We start from the raw sequence: 9,497 nt of genomic DNA on the forward strand, positions 1-9,497 counted from the left end.
CGCACATCCAAAACAATACAACTGGGTGCTGGGCAGACAAGTAGTTGCAAAGATAAACAATGAGTCCGCACGTAACGTTACACGTGGTGAGCAACCATTAAAATCGCTAAGGAGCATTTTCTGGTGTGCGGACTCATTGTTTACCTATACAACTTAGTACAACATTTTGTACAACAAGTACTGACATCCACATCTTCAATTGAATGTGGAGCTGCTGCCATTTTTTTCAAATAAATTTAAATAACGTTTGTTCATGGCGGTTATCTGTTGCAACAGAAAATACACTGTGTATCTTCCGAATCCCTGTGAAAGGAGGACGCATTCGAAGAGTGCATTCGGACTCTCTCACTTGCTTTCTGAAATGAGATGGGCTCAAAATGAGAGACAGCTAATAACAGAGAACAGGAGCACTGAGAAACAAGGGACACACAGACCCATCCATACAACCAACAATTAGGATATAATTTGTCTGTATCATCACAACACCACCCCCTTGTTCAGGCCCAGTCTCCTAATCTGATCAAACCTAACTTTGAATGACCTTTTAAGCTGCAAGTGGATGCCAGCGCTTCTGGTGCTGGAGCTGTGCTGATCCAGGAGGATGCTCACTGTGTTGAACACTCTGTGTCCTACTTCTCCCGAAAGTTCTTGAAACACCAGAAATCCTATAGCACCATTGAAAAGGAAGCATTGGCTTTATTGTGGGCCCTGCAGCATTTCGAAGTGTAACTTGGGAGCAGTGCGGTTCCAATAACTGTGTATACAGACCATTTATCCTAAAATCCTTTGACATTTCTGTCCTTTTCTAACCAGCGTTTGTTGCGTTGGGCCTCAAATTACAGGACTACAATATCCAGATCCAGAACTGGGGAGATGGAGATTTAGGGGGTGTGTAGACTTATAAGTCTAAAACTTTGAAAGAATATGTAAGAAGATACTACTTTGGTTCCTGGTCTGTATTCGTAATGGTGGGGGTGTTACGTCCAAGGACACATTTATTTATTTTATTTATTTATTTATTATGATTATGATTATTTTCTTCTGAACTTCTTTGATTTACTTTACTTCTGAAAGGGTGGGCGTGGTTGTGTGCCCTGTGTTTTTGTTGGCTTGCTGTCTCTTCTTTTTCTTGCTATTTTATGGCGGTTGGCATCCAGCTTATTGGTGCATTTCACTAGGCTGACCAAAGTGTTTTACAGAACAACCAGATACATAATAAGAAAATAATACCTGCATAACAACACATAAAACACAAATAAAAGCAGCAAAGCTAAGAGTAACCTTAAAACCGGAGTAGCAAAACAGTATCAGACTCAAATATAGAATAGTAAAATCAACCTAAGAATAGAGATCAATATGCTAAAGAAAACAGGTAGGTTTTTGACAGAGACTTGAAGACAGACAGGGTAGGGGCTGTTCTAATCTCTAGAGGCAGTCGAGGCCCTGGTGGGCGTGGTTGTGTGCCCTGTGTTTTTGTTAGCTTGCTGTCTCTTATTCTTCTTCTTCTTGCAATTTTATGGCGGTTGGCATCCAGCTTATTGGTGCATATCCACCACCTTCTGCTCCAGAGTGTGAATCAGAAAATAGATTTACAGACTAAATCTTCTAAATATTTAATAAACAATGTCCCAATCTTAACCTAGATATCTTTTCTTCTCTCCTATTTGCTTGCTATCTCTCTCTACTTGCTCTCAGGCCTAATCATCAGCACCTGTAACTGGTTTGTGAGTGTGCCTGAGATGGAGAGTATAATGGGGCAGTCCAGTGTTTGCAGAAGTGAGACACACTTCTCCCCTGCTCCAGATTGAACTCTGTTGTGAAATATGTTTGCTTCTGACATTCAGAGACAGTAGTTGTGAGTTAGCGGTGGCTAACTGAGTTTAGCAGTGACCTTGATATCACTTTAACAAAAAATTAAGCAGAAGGTATTTTGTTCTTGTTAACCTGTTTAGTAGTTACTGTTGTGAGGGAAGCTGTAGGGGGTGAGTGCCTTTTTCTTTTAATACTGTTTTTGTATAGCAAGGGAGTTGAGGGAAGTTTATGTCTTTTTGTTTAACCTTTCTTAGGTTAGTGAGTCTAAAGGGGAGTAGTCACAATTGCTACCTTAAACCAGGCACAATTTAAAAGGCTAAGATGTTGATCCGCATCCAGGTCAGATAATGGTTGATCCAAGTGCAAGTGTGAGCATAGTTCAGCAAAGTACAGATTGAAGTTTGTGTTAAACTGTGGAGAGTAGAACCGCAACAATGTTACAGGTGCAAACAGTGTTACAGGTGCAATAGTGAGTTGAGTATTTACAGAGTTAAATTGCTGTATAAAATCCTTAGTAGAGGGTGGTATATCACCCCTAGACAGACAGGACCATTTTCAGTCTAGGTGGAGAAGCTGAGCTTCAAAACTGGGGAAGGCCGTAACAGAAACAAGCTGGCAGCGTGAGGAGAGAGAGTTGTTTAATATTGTTATTATCCCACCCCCGCGTCCATTCGGACGAGGAGAGTTAAAAAATTTAGTCAGCTGGAACCAGTTCTGAGAAGGGTGTTAAATCACCAACCTTTATCCAGGATTCTGTGATGAACATAAAATCCAGGTTATGATGAGTAGAAGTCATTTAATAAAAAGGTCTTTTTCACCACAGTTTCTTTTTCACGTCGTTTATTAATGCCATTTTAGACAAAGGAATAGTGACAGGAGATGAAGACGCTCTTCTCAATGTGCGCAGATTTTCGTGATTGACTCCTTGCCGCCGGGAGCTGAGGCCAGCTCTGTGGAGATCAACCCGAATGACAGGACTCGGGTGTAGGGGAAAAACAGGACGGAGCCACTGGTAAACCGCATCCAGCGGGCGTCAGGCAGCAGAGCTGCACCGAGCGAGTCTCAGTTACCTCAGTTTCGCGATGTATCCTCCACGAATTCCTTGTTTCCTCCTTCGCTTTCTCAGCGAGATGTTGAGCGGCCACCGGCGGATACTGTGTGGGATGATCATTCTGAACGACTTGTACAATTTTTAGAAAGGGCAGTCCACGTCCAAGGTGTGAGAGTTTGTGAATGAGTCTACAACAGAGACGCCGATGTCTAGGAGAGCTTGACGGTCGTATACTAGATACGTACAGCAGGTTAAAGACAAAGCAGACAACCAGAGAAGAAAACATGAGAGCAACAGACGGCAAGCCAAACACACAGGCGCCATCTTGGAGACTTTGCCAATAACGAGTCCAATTGAGAATATCTCACCTAAATCTGGTCTCCAAGCAGCAAGCTTTACTCAAAAACCTGCATAATATAAGTCCACAAAACAACTGATTTGTGATGCAGCCTGGAATCATAAATCACGGAGTGTTTGTTCATTTATAGCCAGAGAACCTGGCTCTCTGACTGAGCCTGGTCTTTCCCATGGTTTTATTATCCACTACTGTCAACTTATATTGTCTGAGTCTGATTATACTGACATTGGGATCACAAAAGTTTGTTTCATAATTAATGAACTTTGCAAAATGGACACTCATTAAACTGAACTGAATCACCATTGAGTCAGAATTGAGCTGATCAACGGCACTATTGTCTTCTTTAGAACTGCTTTACAGCTGAAATTAAAGTTTGTAAATAATTCAGCATTTGTTATTCTCTTGTTTATTACTGTGAAGCTGCTTTGAAACAATCTGCCAATTTATGCCAAAGAGAACAAACTAGGTGACAAACCATTCTCCTCGACCAGATGATTCTGTATAATGTTAGCTGGGTCAGACTGGATCAGGAAAAAGGGTTGATGCAGTCTTTTTGAACATGTTTTATTCAAATCAAAGTGCGTCATAATGCCATGTCTGGCCAACTGACTCTTCTCAAATATGAAGATTTATCCGGTATTGGGCAAGAGAGCATTTTTTTAAAACAATGAAACATGTGTTTTGGATTGTTGAATCCAACATGAATTTAACTGTAATGGCCCAGAACTGGGGAAGAAAACAGCTCTCTGGTGGTCTCTCCGTTTGTTCCCAAATCATCTCCTGTTGACTATTGACCAGTAAAAAACAGAGAAAGATTTGCACACTAGGATGATGTTTCATACTTTACTAATTTATGACACTAAGACCTCTCCAGGTGTACACCTGTGCCTTTCTTTCTATAAGGCAGCAAGACAGCAGTGCTAAATAAAACATTTCACAGCTTATGTCTGGGGGCTCATCTGCACAATCTGAGTAATGCTTTCCACTATCCTATCCTCTCATTCTGCAAAAGTAGTCACTGGAGTAAACTAGAACCTTTCGTAAGAGCAATGTAAAAGGCTTAACTTCAGATTTCCCATGATGTAGTGTCAACTAATATATCTTTGTTAGTCAACTTTTGTCTTTTTTCTTTTCAGAGACCTTTCCACACACATTAAAGCTTCTCTCTGTATAAAATGCTTATTTGGAATTGCCTTTGCATTTGGTTTGTTATGGTTTTTATAGATGCTATCTTGAAAAATATTGAAGCATTGTGTGTGTGTGTGTGTGTGTGTGTGTGTGTGTGTGTGTGTGTGTGTGTGTGTGTGTGTGTGTGTGTGTGTGTGAGAGAGACATTAAAGCCAACCAACAAAACAAACCTTGACAATACAAAATCCTCTCCATAACCAAATCAGTGGCTTTTATACTGTAGCAGCAGACATGAGGATCCAGTTTATGAAGAACCAGGGAGAGAAACCAGGGTCACTCCAAACAAACCAACATGGTGTGATTATGATTCAAAGTCAGTTTTTGGCGAAGGGTGCGATTGAGACCGTCCCTCCAGCCGAAATGTCCGGCTTCTACAGCCCCTACTTCATTGTACCCAAGAAAACCGGTGGGTTACGACCAATCCTGGACCTGTGCGTCTTGAACCGAACCCTTCACAGGCTTCCATTCAAGATGTCGACAGCCAAATGCTTTTTCGAATGTGTTCGTCCACTGGATTGGTTTGCAGTGATCGACCTGAGGGACGTATACTTTCATGTCTCCATTCTTCCTCGACACAGACCGTTTCTACGGTTTGCTTTCGAGGCGCAGGCATACCAGAACGCGGTTCTCCCATTCGGGTTAGCCCTGTCCCCTCGCGCCTTCACGAAAGTCGTCGAGGCAGCCCTTGTGCCACTCCGGCAACACGGGGTTCGCATCCTGAACTATCTCGACGACTGGCTGATTCTAGCTCACTCTCGAGAGCAGGTTTGCAAACACAGGGACCTGGTGCTCCAGCACCTCGCCCGTTTGGGCCTTCGGGTCAACTGGGAAAAGAGCAAACTCTCCCCCGTGCAGAGGGGGACAAACTCTCCCCCGCTGACTTAACATGGAAATCACACGCTCAATTCGAGTGCGGTGCTGCGTGGCATGAGCGTGGCGTTTCTGTTGTAGCTGGGTAGCGTTTTCTATGTCTTTGCACACCAGAAACGTGTCTGACGCGGCGCTGCTGCTGCTAGGTGACATATGATAAGCCTCATTGGTGATATATTCGACATATGGGGAGAGAGTTGTGGAAGGCCTATACTTCATGTCAGTGGCGGATACAAAAAGTCATTAAAGGGATACTTCACCTCTGGAAAGATGAATGTGTATTTAAAATAGGTAATTTATGTAGAGGAAATGTGAAGACATTTTTGAATTTGGAGCCTTCTAGACTGAGAAAAGCCAGAAAATGTATTTTTGGCTTATGGGGATGAAAGACAACAACTCCCAGAATGCACTTGCTTCGCTGCCCTAGGAGGCCACTCCCAAGCCACGCCTACCGGTAAGAGAGCGCAGTTGAAAACAAGGCTTGGCTACTAGTGAGACTCCGTGATGAGTTTGCCAGGGATTTCGAGATCGCCCAAAATGTCCGGGATTCGGCTTTTGCGTTCTACAGTCGCCGTTCATCATGTTTACTGTGTCGAGCAGGACGAGGCTGGCGGCCGCAGGAGAACGGCGCGAGGCCGGTGGCGTCATTACTGAGACGCACAGGTCTCGCATATCTCACGGAGGAGCGGGAATTTTCTTAGCAATGGTAAAACGCACATCAACCGATCACTTGTTTAGCGTTCATGTAAACACTACATTCAGATTCACCAATCGGAATGAATTCAGTTAGATTGAAACAAAAGGTGTGCATGTAAACAATGAATGGCGACTGCAGAAAGCAAAAGCCGAATCCCGGACATTTTGAACGGTCTCGCCCGCCGGACAAGTCCGGGAAAAAGAGGATGGTAACCCCTACTACTCAGCTTTCTCCTACTACTCAGCTTTCTTCACAGAACAAAAAGCCTGCTAGCTTAGCTTCCAAAGAAAGACGGCTGACACTGTGTGTACATTCTGTGAGTGAGATCCCACCTCCTATGGGCGGGTTGAACACATGCGGAACAACGCCTTCTACTGGCTGTAGTCTTTAGCCTCTGGCCAGAAAATCCTCCGATGACGCAAAATGACGATTTTTGCGTCATCTGAGGATTTTTTCCAGACAAAAAATACATAAATCTCTTGTTTCAGGGGGATATGAGGGTGGAAAGCACGGTAATTCAAAAATACTACAGGTTTTCTACTAATACAAAGCTTAATGCTAAATCCTGAAGTATCCCTTTAATAGGTGGGCCTGGTGAATATATATGGAGGGGCCACAGTTTTTTAAGCTTATATACACGCCTGATAAATATGTCAACTATAGCAGATCGGTACTTCGGTAGTGAATATAAATAGGCCTATCCCTTGTACTCATGTCAGTCAGCCCTCATGCCTGCTTTAAACCTGAAGGTCATCTGTATGTCATTACACGCGACTCGCATGTAGACTATCACAACGTTAAGTCCATAGGCGTAATTTGCGTGTGGGACGGGTGGGACATGTCCCCACCACTTTTTGCCATGGTCGATATTGTCCCCACCACTTTTTAAAACATCTCGCAGCACGAATGTACCAATTCTACACATAAATAAAAAATCTCCAGTTAACTGGCAGAGCATTCGGTTTTTTAAAGGTTCGTTTTTTAAATAAGAGACGATCTAGCGCTGAAATGTCTTTTTTAAATCAAGTGATCAAAGTGCTCGTTGCCGCTGCGATCAGTGCGGATACTGTGTTTTCTCGGACGCGCGCTTCAATCCGTTGTGGATACTCTCTATTCGTTCTGGTGAAATCTATACGAGGAAAAAAAAACCTACTGTATACTATACGAGTGCAGATTAGAACCCAGAAGCTCTGACACGGTTGGTGAAAGTTCTACCACTGGACTATTGAGATACACGTTATTCAAATAGGTGGATCTATGTATGTATTTATTCACACAAAAATTCTCGGCACTGACAACATATATTAGGCTACATCTCATTAAACGACTAATTAAACCCCATGTAGCCTACTATTTAAATCGATTGCTTGATGAAAATAAGCCACTAAGTGTCTCACGACCATCCTCCTCCTCCTCAGGTAGTATGACATGGTCCAAAAGTATCATCTAAGACGTGTTTAAAAAAAAAAAAAAAGTGTGTCAATGATAGCTGTTTAGCCATAGCTCAGTTAGGTTGCCGCTGCTATCTAACGGTTACAGAAAACTGCTGCCACTATCTTGGCCAGGACACTCCTGTAAAAGAGATGTTAATCTCAGTGAGGTTATCTCCTGGTTAAATAAAGGTAAATAAAATAAAATAAATAAGATTCTCTTCCTACGTCAGACGGAGAGCGAAATCTTATCGGATTATTTTTTGATATGCTTGTAGAGAAAGACTTACCAAAACAAAGTTACTGGGTTGTTACTTTTCACATTTTCTTGGTTGGTAGAAGCACCAGATTTTCATGATATGTCAAGTCAAGTCAAGTTTATTTGTATAGCGCTTTTCACAATACAGATTGTATCAAAGCAGCTTCACAGTATTAAATTAAAATAATACAACAAAGTTTGTTTCAAGAGGAATTTATTGATTGATAAAATTAAATTAAATATCCCCAAAATATCCCCAATATGTCCCCTTTAAACAAGGAAAGCTTTTAAGTGCATGTATTTTCTTTAAATATTTCTTCATAATATTTCATAAATCTTTGGGATTTTTTATTATTTATATAACGAAGAGATTTAAGAAGTGAGATTAATTCAGTGTCAAAATAAGGATAGGAGTAGGAAAACCATTTGCAAACTTTTGTTTATGAATGAAGAATTTGCCACAATGTACTCTATGGGTTTATTTTTATCGTCATTATAAAAAAAATCCTAATTTGTAAGTCGCTTTGGATAAAGGCGTCTGCTAAATGACTAAATGTAAATGTAAATGTAAAAAAATAAATAATGTCTTTTAAACTTAAAGAATGTGTCACACTGGCAAATAGGCCAATGTAAGAACCAAGGTCAGACCAAAATTGTTTGGATATCAGGCAATCATAAAACAAATGTTCAAAAAAGAACATGAGCTGTCGATGTCCAAATATTTCGAAATATGAGAGTTGACAGGATATATTTTATGTAAAATTTTGAAATGTATTTCCTTAGCTTTATTGGACTTTATTGGAGGAGGAGGAGGAAGGGCAAGAAGACAAGCAGTCTCAGATGAAATTCAAGCCACTCTAGTTGCCCATGTCTTAGTCAATGGTATGACTATGAGGGAGGCTGGGCCAAATCTGAGTCGCTTTACCGTCGCCTCGAGAACCTTCAGGGAGAATTCTATCACTGAATAAGAGACAAACATTTCCAATAGTCTTTGATGAGGTGTATTTTCTTGCAAGAAAAGGCCAGCAGTTGTACAGTCAAGTGTAAGACTATGTTGTAGTGTGTGTGATTTTGAGGGCTTGTGTGTGTGTTCAAGTTCAAGTTCAAGTTCTGTTTATTTCTAAAGCACATTTACTACCGACCAAAGTGCTGTACAATATTTACAATATAGATACACAAGAACGAAACAATCAATAATCACTTAGAAACAATAAAAACAGGATAAATTACATGTTAAAAGCCGAGACAAACAGATGAGTTTTGAGAGCAACTTTAAACTTAATTTCGGTCGGGAGATTATTCCACAGAGTGGGGCCAGCCACTCCAAAGGCTCTATTTCCCCTTTTTTTCAAGCGGGTTCTGGGAATGTGAAGGAGGAATTTGTTTCCCGATCTAAGTCCTCGCTTAGGAGTGTACGGGTGAAGTAAGTCCGTCAGGTAAGATGGTGCAAGATTATTTAAAGATTTGTAGACAAGTAATAGAATTTTATATTCAATTCTATACTGAACAGGTAACCAATATAGAGATCTCAGAAGCGGTGTAACATGATACAATTTTTTACATCCCTTCAGGAATCTAGCTGCTGCATTTTGAATGACTTGTAAATGGGAAATTTGAGTCTTTGAAACACCATAATACAGAGAGTTGCAGTAATCCAGCCGAGATGTAATGAAGGCGTGGATGGCAACCTCTAAAGAGGCGTTAGAAAGAAAGGTTTTAATTTTAGAGAGAGAGCGTAGATAAAAGAAACTACAGCCCACTACTGAGGCAATTTGTCTGTCGAATTTCAAGCCGTTGTCGATTTCCACACCCAGATTTCACATTGGGGATGA

The sequence above is a fragment of the Leuciscus leuciscus genome (assembly GCF_965113295.1).
Source record: "Leuciscus leuciscus genome assembly, chromosome: 9".
Classification (NCBI taxonomy): Eukaryota; Metazoa; Chordata; class Actinopteri; order Cypriniformes; family Leuciscidae; genus Leuciscus; species Leuciscus leuciscus.